The 12,076-nt window shown below is 49.6% G+C and overlaps 1 protein-coding gene across 18 annotated transcripts in view; it reads left to right on the top strand.

Moving 5' to 3' along the window:
* LOC131418961 (ral guanine nucleotide dissociation stimulator-like) overlaps positions 1-12,076 on the top strand; it is a 267,073-nt gene that overhangs the window by 139,648 nt on the left and 115,349 nt on the right. For 4 of the 18 annotated variants that reach the window (XR_009223083.1, XR_009223089.1, XR_009223085.1 and 1 more), the window contains exons 3-4: positions 3,118-3,220; positions 3,720-3,789. The exons of 8 other annotated variants lie outside the window; for them this stretch is intronic. The gene's annotated coding sequence lies outside the window, so the exon portion shown is untranslated. Of the gene's footprint in view, positions 1-3,117; positions 3,221-3,719; positions 3,790-4,414; positions 4,973-5,331; positions 5,403-5,810; positions 6,196-6,486; positions 6,736-6,872; positions 6,990-12,076 lie in introns of those variants that run through there. 6 more of the 18 variants (XR_009223084.1, XR_009223087.1, XR_009223086.1 and 3 more) reach the window with 6 other exon arrangements.

Genomic DNA, 12,076 nt, shown 5'->3' with positions numbered 1-12,076 from the left:
TCTTGTAGAAGGGAAAAAGCTTTATTACGAGGTTGGCCAGCAGGGAGACAGGAGCCAAAGGTTAAATCCTTCTCCCCAATGGGCAGTTGAAAGGGCTTTTTAAGGGCAAAGGAGTGGGTGTGGGAGGTTGGGGGCAGTCCTACTCATTTTGCGCAAGTAGATTTTCATGTTCTGTCATACATCCCACGTTCAAAAGGCAGTGTCCTTAACATGATTGGCAGCTGAGTTCTTGGTCCCCTACGTCATCCTCCAGTCACTTGACTCAAACAGCAGTGACGGTTTAAGTCTTGCCAGCCGTCTTGTGGTCTCACTGGTTCAAACCAGTTGAAACTTGCCCAAGGAGGAAAAACGGAGTTTCTGAAAAACAACTCATGGCCCAAGACTAGATCCTTAGTAAATATATGGAACGTGGCTTAAGAAAGTAGTCTCCAGGGGACCGTTGATAAAAGTCTGGTTGGGGCCCCATTTTATTTTGGGCTTGGTTTTGGGCCCGGCTAGGCTATCTGTCCAGGGATGTATGGATATGCAAAATGTGGTATATACATAAAATGGCATATTATTCATCCTTAACAAAGGAAGGAAAGTCTAAGATATGGCACACCATGGATGAACCTTCAGGATATTACTCTAAATGAAATAAGCCAGTCACAAAAATACAACCTTGTGTGATTTCCCTTCTATGAGGTTCCTGAAATCGCTAGATTCAGAGAGACAGAAAGTAGAATGGTGTTTGCCAGGGGCTGGGAGGAGGAGGAATGGGGGGTTATTCATGAATGGGTATAGAGTTTCAGTTTTGTAGGATGAAAAGACTTCTAAAGATGGATCGTGGTGATGATTGCACAGCAATATTAATGTCTTCAATACACTTAAAACATACTTAATGTATCTATGGGGCCTGATGACTTGTCCTGGGTGAGCACACGCTTGTGCTGTTGCACATCTTACCCCTCACTGTGCAGTTGGGAAACTAGCCCAGAAAGAGGCAAGTACTGGCCCAGACCACAGGAGGTAGTCCGGGTCCCAAAGACTAGACAGAGCTCCAGCTTTCTTGGCCAAGTCTCCGCCCCTTCCCTCAGGTCTCCTTTGGCAATGAGAGGCATTAAGATCTTAGAGGATTGCTGCCCACCCCTCTCCATATGAGGTCATTTTCCTCTCCTCATCATAGCATGTGCATAGGCACCCCCACTCACACTGAATTCTCATGTGGGGGCCAGGGACGTGCAGTCAAGAAAGAGCTGACCCAGAGGAAGTGACAAGAGGCAGGAGGGAGAGAGATTGGAGGCAGCTCTCCCAGGGGACCATGGCATTCGTTCTCCAAGATACATGCCCAGAGATGAGCAGAGGAATCCCTAAGGTTCCTAGGTTTCTGCCTATCTGTCTGTTCCAGACCCATCCTTGGCCCAGCCTGGCGAGCACAGGACTGGGATCCTGCAGTCCACCTCTGTGGGCTCCCAGAACTGTGATGAGTCCATCCTCCCCTTGTGTAGGCATTGAGAACAGGAGAGAATACCTCAGTGAGGGTCCTCCTGTATAAAATGGAGTGCATCCAGCAGATGACTCCAAGTGTTCCATGCACTCGCAATGTGTCTGTTGGACTAGGTTCTCTGTTGATGACCTACTGTGCTCTGAAACGCTGAGAAGATGCTTTCCACCCACTTGAAATCATTTAGAACTGAGGAGACATGGGGGCATGGGTGGATGAGAACTGGGGATAAGGAAGAAGATGCCAGAGCACTGGACCCCAAGTCTAGAGATGAGGGAGAAGACCATTTCTTGTTGGATCCTCGGGGTCCTCATCTGGAGGCACGGGGTAGTCATTGTCCTGGTTGAGGTTGGATGCCTCAGGAATGAAGAAGACACCTGGTGGGGGACAGCAAGATGGGGGGAAATGTAGGCTCCCGAGATTCACCCCACTCTCTCGAAGCCGACAGGTCCTGCTCCTTTACCTCTGGGACCCTGGAGAGCCTCTGCCTTGAGGACATCTGAAGAATGGTTCCTTTCTGTTTGGTGGAGTTTTGGTGAGGGCTGCAGTGCTAGTGCTGGCCACCAGGGGGCGGGCAGCCTCTTGTGTCAGTGGTGGCAAGTTAGATTTTGTTTTTATTTTTTTCAGTTGTATTGAGATATACTTGATATACAGCACTATGCAAGTTAACATTGTTGTGTGGTACATTTGAAAGTTGCTAAGAAAGTAGATCCTAAAACTTCTCATCACCAGGAAAAAATCTTTTATGTTTGCTTGGTGATTGATGTTAACTAAACTTATTTTGGTAACCATTACATAATATACATATACATCAAGGCCTTTCCTTCTCCTGTAAACCTGGAATTTACACGGTGTCCACTGAACTTTTCTTGACCTCCTGGAGCAGAGAAGAGTCAAGCAGAGGTCATTCTGGCTGTCCCTCTGCCTCAGAAACAACTTGTACCTCCTATTTCTAGTGTTCATCTCCACAATCACAGTTGGTGATAAGCAGGGGGCGGGGTGCAAGATCTTCCCATGTACTCATTCAGCAGCTGTGCACTGAGCACTCACCCTGTGCCAGGTGCCCTGGTGGGCGAAAGTGCAGGATGAAAATGACCAAGTGGTCCCTGCCTGCCAGGAGCTCACAGCCTAGAGGGGAAATGGACAAAAGCAAAAACAGGAGAAAGAAAAGAGCAAGTGCTGTAGAGAAACGCAGCAGGGGGCCGTGAGGGAGGGCTGGGCATCACTGGGTAGGAGGGTCTGAAAGGCCTCACTGGGGTGACGTTTTCTGGGACCAGAATGACAAGAGGGAGCCAGCCCTTCAGGGGTCTGGGAGCAATGTGTCAGGGAGATGGCACCACCGGTCCTGAGTCTCACAGGCAGAAGTGAGTTTGGCCAGAGGAGGTCAGAAATATGGCCAGTGCAGCTGGAGGGAGGCTGGGAGGAGAGAACAGGAGCTGGGGTGGAAGGTAGGGCCAGGGCCTGGTAGGCTGTGTCAGTTACCTTTCCCTCTCTGACTTCATTGCCCCTAACCTTGCATTTCAAAACTACAAATGTTGACTATCTCACAATTTGTGTGGATCAGCAATCAGGCACGTTTCAGCAAGCAGGGCTCCAGTGCCCCACCTCACAGCTTATTCTCTTCCCTTCCCCAGGAGTGCGAGATCCTGAAGAACTTCTCCTCGCCCCACACTGTCATCTCTTCTCTGCAGAAAACATCCATATGCCACCTGAAGAACACATGGAGGAAGTTTCCTGGTGGGTAGTGCCCCTCTCCATAGGAGGACCAGGGTGGATGGGGGATCTCCTGAATGTCTGCCATTGGCCCCTCAGTCAGGTGGGAACTCCTGGGAGGCAGCAAATGATGGGGACAGGGCCTGGGCCTCAGCGGTGGGTCTCTAAGTCTCTCGGTGTCCTTAGTACACCAATTCTGCTTCAGGACTCGGTTTCCCTAAATGCCAGGTACTGGAGTGAGCCACATTGGAGATTTTCAAGTGTTTATAGCAACAGAACTCTATGCCCAGTTGAAACTCAAAGTGGTCAAAAGAGAGCTGCTTTGTATAGCAGGCGAATGGAGACCCCAGTGACCAACAGGGGAGCCCCCTCCCAGTCCCACGAGACCTTAGCGCTCAGAGGAGCCCAGTGAGAGCACTCCTCCAGGCAGTTTGAATCTCTCATGTTGTCAAAGAAAAGTATATGCACTTAGACCCCTCACATTATCCCTAAATTTATCCTTCCCTCTTTCCCTTACTCTCAGGGAGAGCTCTGAAAAATTTAAGGAGAGCTATAGCCAAGACGAGTCCTTGAACAGAGAACTGATGACCAAGGTAGAGTGGAGGCTGGGGGTCTGGAAAGAGAGCAGGGGCCAGGAGGGGAGGGGGACTGAGCAAGCTGTGGTTTTGATAATTTCTCACTTGAACTTTCTCTGAAACATTCCTGTCTATCTTGTCCAGGCTAACAAGCTTAGGGATCTGTTTGGCTCATGGGCAGGTGGGGTGCCGTTTGTGGGCAGGAGGCCCTGGTCATGGGACACAGCGGTGTTGGCTGTGCTGTTCCAGGGCGAGTTGCCGAGCTGGCGCTATCAGCAGGTCTCTGGCTTCCACTCACGTCCATCCTGCTGGATATAGCTTCTTCCAGGCTGTTGGGTGGTTGGGTGGGTTTATCCCTCAGGCTAAACCTGTCCTCAGGAAGCCAGGCCCCTGCTGCTCCTTCTATCTTCACCATGTCTCCAAGGGGAGGGCACACTGCCTACCCCAGGGACGGGCACAGCAGGGGATTCCCCTGGCCCAGGTGGACAAACAGGCTGCTCATCCTTGGATCTGAACAACTGACCAGAGACAGATGTGTGTGCATTGTGGGACTCCCCACTGGACCCCTAGAGCAGTCACTTGAGTCAACCACAGGAGTCTCACCTGAGTGCCTGGTTGGCCATGATATAGGCCCCAAGTGGCTTATGAGTAGCGTCTAGGCAACTGATGGATTCTTAGTGGATCCTGCTGAAAGGACGTTAAGAGCTTCATGTAAACGGGGAAGCAAAGCATCCTGTCACCCCCTTCCCTGTTGATCAGAGGTGGCACCTTGTGGGTCCAGTTCCTGAGTGGATAAAGAAAGAGTTCAGTACAGGCGAATATCCTGAGTTGTTCTTTGGGGAGGAGAAGGGTTTGGCATTGCCTCTGTCCTGCATGGGGGAGAGACACTCCAGGGGACTGGGGCAGGCAGGAGCCACTCAACAACCAGACTCCCAAGACACCCCATCATCTCCATCCACGGCTCGGCCCAGGGCCAAGCTTTGAGAGCTCAGGGGACAGGACTGTTGTCAGTGGTGGGGCTGGGGGTTAGGCAAGGATGTTGGAACAGGGCCTCTGGCTGAGAGGGGCAAGCGGCCTCTCCTCTGTTGGCCCCTCAGCAACTCACTGCCCCTGTTTGGGCCTCTGTCTCCCCATTAGGGAAATGGAGGTATGGTGATTGTGTGGTGATTGTGTGGTGCAGGCCTCACAGGGTGGTAATGAGGTAAGAGGGAGGAAAGGAATGTGGGAGCTTTCTGCCCGCTCCACCTGGAGGGGTGAGGGCGAGCACAATGATGACAGTCATGCGACAGTGAGTCCTCAGGAGAACCTGTGAGGTAGCTGGAGTTCTCACACTTTCCAGATGAGGAAACAGGCTCGGGGAGGCCAGGCCAAAAGCCCTTGCTCACACCCAAAGTGAGAGTTGGAGCTGGGCTTGCTCTGGAATCACAAGACCTTGCAGGGTGGAGTGGCATTGGTGCCAGTTCACTTGAGTCAGATGTTCAGGGTCAGAGGCCAGGGGTGCTCGAGAGAAATGGGGTGAGGGGAGTATGGTCTCGCTGACACTGTCCTCGACTCTGGCAGGAGGGGCCCTCCACGTTTGCCCCCCGGAGGGCAACCCCCAGAGAGTGCAGGAGAAGCAGCAGCAGCAGCAGGTGAGTGTGCCTGTGGAGGAGGGGCTCTGCCCTCCCAGCCGGAGGCCTCAAATCAAGAGAGGAGGTCCCTTCCTCCTGGTGCCACAGTGTCTGAATCCCCCAGTAGAAGTGACCAGGAGGGGGGCCTGGAAGAGCTGGTGTAGGATGGATTTGTTGTGGGGAGGGCCAGGGACCACATACCCTGTGATTTGCCAGAAGCTGGCCCTGGGAGGTGAGGAGGAGGAGTGTGGTGTTCTTGGGGTGTGAAGGGAGGAAGAATTGAGGGGAGGCTGCTAAGGGTCCTAGGCTGCTCCCCGTGGGAACCCTGGGGTGGGCCAGGAGGCTGAGGGTGAGGACTTTTCAGGGGAGGGTCTGCAGGGGTCCGACTTGAGAGCAAGGGCTCATCCCACCCGCACCCCTATGTCACAGGGTGTTGTCCCCTATCTTGGCACTTTCCTCGGTGACCTGCTGATGCTGCACCTGGCGATGGGTGATTATCTCGAAGTGGATGAATCTGAGGACCAGGCAGGAAGGACCAGGATCCTGAGCCTGGGGATGCGTGAGCCCCCGCACTGAGCTCTGAGCTCTCAGCACTTGGCACATCTCCTCTCATGAGAGCCTCACAGCCGCCCCTGGGAGCTGGGGCATCAGGCCCATCTTAGGGATGAGTGAACAGAGGCTCCGCCTGAGACATCCATTCTCGTTCCTCAGGCTGGGGAAGCTCAGAGCTGCCTGATGGCACAGCTGCGTGAGGTTTTATCTGAGCTGGACTCTGCCTGTCCCTCCCATGCTGCCCGTGGAGGGAGAGAGCAGTCAGCCCCCTCCCAAGTCAGGCAGCACATAAGTGGCTGAGCAGTCCCCTCTGCCTGAGGCCTCAACCTCCAAGTCTGTCATCAGAGAGGGTTGTGCTGCCAGGTCCCTCAGCCTTCCCCCATGTCCTACTAGTCTGGAGCCCAGAGCCCATCCTAGGTCCAAGTCCTGTTTTCTCTGCATGCCCCACCCCCTCTGGGGACCTGGCAGTAGTGCAACATGAGAAGGGCAGGGCATAGGGGGCTAGTCAGGCTAGGGGGCTCTGTCTGATGGACTCTGGCTGTCTGCCTTCCAGGGGAATGAGATCAACCTTGAGAAGAGGACTGAGGAGCAGCTGTGGCACTCCTTGCAGGGGAGGGGAAGGAGGTGGAAATCAGAGACCCTCTGGGGAGAACAGTTTCTGGCTCCACCCCTTGTATCTTACATTGAGTGGAAGATTTTGGTAGAAGTCGAGACCCATCCAGTTGGCGCGTGGGTTGAAGGGAGGATGGCATCAAGGAAAACTTCTTGGAGGAGGGGCTGATTATTCCCATTCTGAGAACAGGTAGAACCTGGATGGAACTGGAGGGAAGGAGCGTTCCCAGGACTGGTCCCCTGCCCCAGTCCTTACCCCCCACAAGGCCCCTGCAACATCCCCCAACCAGGCCCTGTCTGCATCCTCTCCTTCCCTCTGGTCCCAAGAACACCGAGTCATGAGGGAGATCCTGCTGCTCCAGGTCGCTGCAAAGAATTATAAAAAGACCCTAAGGAGTGATTTGGGGCCTGGTTCCAGGACATGGAGCTGCTCAACGAGAATGAGTGAGGCCGGGCAGGAGTTGGGTGAGGGCAGGGGTGGATTCTCCCTGTTGGCCAGTCCAGAGAGCCTGTCTCCGTGGCCCCCTGGTCAGCCCCAGGCCTTATGGCATGGCAACCTCTGGGACACCCAGACTCCAGCTGCTGAGGTTTCTTTTGACCAAATTTTAGGAACTTTTAGTTTTCTAGTTGAATCTCTGGAATTGCATCAGCTCTAAGTGGGGAAAACAATGGAAAAAGATCAAAACGTGCATGTGGAGAGGACAAGGCCCGAGGAAGATCATTTGCAAATGGACTAAAGGCAGGCAGGACTTTCCCTCCTGAGACCCCTCTAGGGGCTCCATGTTCACCCCTGACCTAGATTTGAATCCTGCTGGGATCCTTGTACAGGACTCTGAATTCCTTTTCCTGCTTGATTTGTATCCAGGAGGAACGATATCTGATGCAGCTTTTAAGGCTACTGTTGGGCCTTGTTCCATAAACATGACTGCTCCCTGTGAACTAGGATTTTCAGCACCCCTGCCTTCCTTATGCAATTCCCTTTAGGGCAGAAATTCCCTAGAAGGCCCCCAGCCTCCTCCCTGGCTTGGCCTGATGGATCCCGGGTGAGCTCTACTTTCCCAGGATAAGGGACCATAATCCTGGCCAGTCAGTGACCCCACATTGTCCCTTGCTGTCCAAGGTGAATTCTGAGCTCGTGTCCTTCTGAGGTCCAAGGTCTTGGGCAATCCTCCAGTTTACACACTCAGTGTTGGTGTTCTGAACTCGTCCAAATGGCGTAATTGGGCCCAAGTCATTAAAGTGTGTCACCCCTGGGTGGCTGTGCTTTTTCCCCAGTCTTGTGCTGTGGTTACATTACAACCAGCTGCTGGGGTGTGAACCCTGTTTGGAGCTTTGAAATATGAGGCATGACAGGGGTGTGGGGGTGTCCAGCGAGGAATGCCACGGAACTGATGATCCATGGTCGTGCATGAACACAGCCTTACCAATTAAAATACTGAAATGCTCCCCATCTGGTGGTGAATAGACACTGCTCTGAGCTCACACCAAGAACCCGATCCATGACTAGCAGCTTTCAAAGGGTTACCAAGTGGCATTTTGAACCTCTTCCCTTGGGAACACCCTGTAAGACAAGGGCCAGATGAATCGCTTGGCACTTGTGAGTTATCGCCTCCTTTCTGATGGCTGCAAGTGTCACCCAGACACACAGGCTGGACTCTGCCAGGGAAGCCTTCTCAGGACAACCAGAAGCTGAGGATGAATTCTGGTTCCCGGCATCCCAGGCCCTTCCTGACACAGCACAGCCACCCAGGAAAGTGATTTGGTAATGGAAAGACTGGGAAGGCCATACTTTCCCTCCAAAGAGAAAGAGAAGTGCCAACAGTGAAAGCTTGATCCCTCAAATAGACAATTAAATCCCAACAAGCAGTGGGTTCTTGTCAGATTACTGATGCTGAAAAGGCCTCTTTTGATAATAGCACGATCCCCCAGCTGCCATGTCCATCTTCATGAATCAAATTTCCAACACATATGGATCTAAAAAACTGAGGGAAATCTGGTATTTCCTTAGATGCAACACTGAATTAGCATGCAACAAAGAACATAAAAATGGAGACCTAGAAGTAAATACCTAATTTGAGTACATAGATATCAAAGTGCTTTTGAAACAATATTTTGGAATCTATTGGAATATTACACAAAAAGAATAATCCACTTTTAGTACGTTTTACTGTGACTGTCAGGGGAAAAACTGAATCATCCCGTGACGTTGGTAACTCGCTGCTGACTTGAAAGTAAAAATAAATGATGTACATAGTAAAAGAAAATGAGAGAACAGCATGAAAAAAGAAGATCTTTCTCTCCTCACCTGAAACTCAACCTCTCACCTCAGAAAGAAACCGCTGTCTATATTTTCTATGTCACACAGCAGAGTTTAATAAAAGAAACGTATTGGTATGTTTTAAAGTTTCAAGAGCTCAAAGCAAGGAAACATTAGGGACGCAACCATGAGACCTCACTGAGGTGCCTGCTCCATTTCATCTGCTGTCAGGACGTCCTTCTTGACCCCTCGTTTTCTCTGCCTCGCTAGCAAGTCTGTCCGCCATCAGTGCTACCACCAGTCTCTCTCCTGTGCTCCTCACTGCCCTTTCCTCTTTCCTGATACCTTCCACAGTCACCAGAAATTGTTGGGAGTGAAGCTGGAATGCCCAGATCAGCTCCTGGAATCATCTCTGTCAAATCTGAAGACCAGCAGGAGTGGGCATGGGACCTGGAGTGCAGACCACCTGCGAGCACACCTGGCAGGGATTCACCTGTGTGACTAGGTGCAAGTGTTTGCAACGCTTTGGCAAGATTGAAAGGACTTACCAGTTGTCCTGCACTGCTGCAGGCCTGGAGTCCTCGCGGTCTCTCGGGCCAGCAGACCTGGTGGGGCTGGTCCAAGGTGTCCTCCCAGAGACCCGTCACTGCTAGGATGGGATGGGATTCTAGTAACCGGCCCCTTGACTATGTCACTGGACATCCTAAAAGGGATGGAGGTGCTTAAACCAGGCTTTGGTTTGGACTGGTTCCCACAGTCACGCTGCTTCCTCTGTGAAGACATGACTATCATCCTTCTTTTCCTCTTACCTTACAAAAATAAATCATGATATTGGGTCAAATGACAAAGGAAGCCTGCCATTTTAGGACAATTATCATGGCTGTTTTGTACTTCCACGCTCCCTCTATCCTCTGGGGATCTGACCTGTGTCCTGGGATGTCATCAGGCAGATTTGCATCTAGAACAGAAAGCTCCAGGTCAAAACTCAAGGCTACTCCAGATCATTTCTCTCCCTCCATCCTGTTAACCCCCCCTCCTTGTTTGAGTGTGTTTCTATTCCTTTCTTGTCCTTGTCACTCTCAACTGTACAAGTCCTGGCACTCCATCTCAGGACAGTCGGTCCCCAATCTTTTACTAAATCCCAAATCCCACCATTTCTGTGTTTTCTGACTACTCATTTGCTTAATCCATTGACCACTCGGTGTTCATAGAAGTGAAATCAATAGTGACATTGTCAACCAGCCCTTGTTAGCGACTTACTCCCACATCCCAGATGTTCACGTAATCCAAATGGTTATGTTCAAAGTAAATAATTCAGAAAACATATTCCCTCACCACAAATTCCTGATATCTAATACTTTTATTCAAACACTCATACAGTGGATACCTGTCCCTCAAGATAAGAAGTAATGCCACATCACCGATCCTCACCTTAATTTCCTCCTACCCCTATCAATCCTGGATTCCATGGACTATGAACTCAATAATTTCCTTGGAATAATAAAAAATTCCTTACCACTTAGTTATGTTGTAAACCTCCAAACCCAGAAGATCCCGATTATCTGCCATGCCGCAGCTACTGCTGGTCTTATAACAAGCTGAAGAAAAAGCAGGAAACATGATCTTTTGGTACCACTGTAAATACAAAACCATCTGCATCAACTGGGAAGCACTCATAATGCCTGAAAATTTTGTTCTCTTTTTTTGTGTTGGGTCAATAACAAAAAGAAAAATAAATTAAAAAGTGGACACGGGGGCTGGCCCCATGGCTTAGCGGTTAAGTGCGCACGCTCTGCTACTGGCAGCCCGGGTTCGGATGCCGGGCGCGCACCAACGCACCGCTTCTCTGGCCATGTTGAGGCCGCGTCCCACATACAGCAACTAGAAGGATGTGCAGCTATGACATACAACTATCTACTGGGGCTTTGGGGGAAAAATAAATAAATAAATAAAATTAAAGGCAAAAAAAAAAAATTGGCAAAGGACCAGAATAGACTTTTTCCAATGAAGACATACTAGTGGCCAATAGGTGTATGAAAAGGTGTTCGGCATCACTAATCAGGGAATGCAAATCAAAACCACAATGAGCTATCACTTCACACCTGTTAAGATGGCGATTATCAAAACAACTAAAGGTGGCAAATGTTGGTGAGGATGTGGAGAAAAGGAACCCTTGTGGGAATGTAAACTAGTACAGCCATTATGGAAAACAGTATGCAGATTCCTCCAAAAATGAAAACTAGCACATGATCCAGCAATCCCACTTCTAGTATATACGCACAGGAATTGAAATCAGCGTCTCAGCGAGATACCTGCACTCTAATGTTCATTGCAGCTAATTTACAATAGCTAAGACACGGAAGTAACCTAAATGTCACTGATGGATGAAAGGATAAAGAAATGGAATATTAGTCAACCTTGAAAAAAGAAGCAATTCCTGCCATTTTTGACAACATGGATGGACCTGGAAGACATTAGGCTAAGTGAAATAAGGCAGACAGAGAAAGGCAAATACTCACTTATATGTGGAATCTAAAATAGTTAAACTCATACAAGCAGAGGTTAGAATGGTGGTTGCCAGGGGTTGGGAGGATGGAGAATTTGGGAGCTGATGGTCAAAGGATACAAAGTTTTAGTTATCAGGATAAATAAGTTCTGGAGATGTAGGCTACGACATAGTGCCTACTGGTAACAAGACTGTATTGCATACATCACATTTGCTAATAGAGTAGATATTAAGAGATCTTACCACAGAATAATAGTAATAAAGGAGGTGAGAGAAAACTTTGGAAGGTGATGGATATGTTTGTGGCCTTGATGGTGGTGACAGTCTCAAGGGTGTATACTTATGTCCTAATTCATCAAGCTGTGTATGGAAAAGTATGACATCATCGTTGATTCTTCTGCACCTTGAAATACGCCATGTCCTCATCACATGAGAAAATTTTGTAACTATATATGGGGACAGATGTTAACTGGACTTATTGTGCTGATCATTTCGACATATACTCAAACATTGAATTATTAAGTTGTACCCCTGAAACTAATATAATGTTGTATGTCAACTTTACCTCAATTAAAAAAACACAACAGACAAAATGATTTGAATATTGTAAAGGAGTTCAGTGAATCCTTGAAACTGCCCCACTCCTATATGGGAGTTACAGGAAGCAGAGAGGATGAAGGAAGATGGAAGAAAGTTGTACAAAAGAGTATTCAAATTAAAATCATTTGAGTTGCTATCAGCTCCTTGTGGCAGAGTTGTGTGAGCCCT

This window comes from Diceros bicornis, chromosome 20, assembly GCF_020826845.1.
Source record: "Diceros bicornis minor isolate mBicDic1 chromosome 20, mDicBic1.mat.cur, whole genome shotgun sequence".
In the NCBI taxonomy this organism is placed as follows: domain Eukaryota; kingdom Metazoa; phylum Chordata; class Mammalia; order Perissodactyla; family Rhinocerotidae; genus Diceros; species Diceros bicornis.
This window is presented reverse-complemented; position numbering and strand designations above follow the sequence as displayed.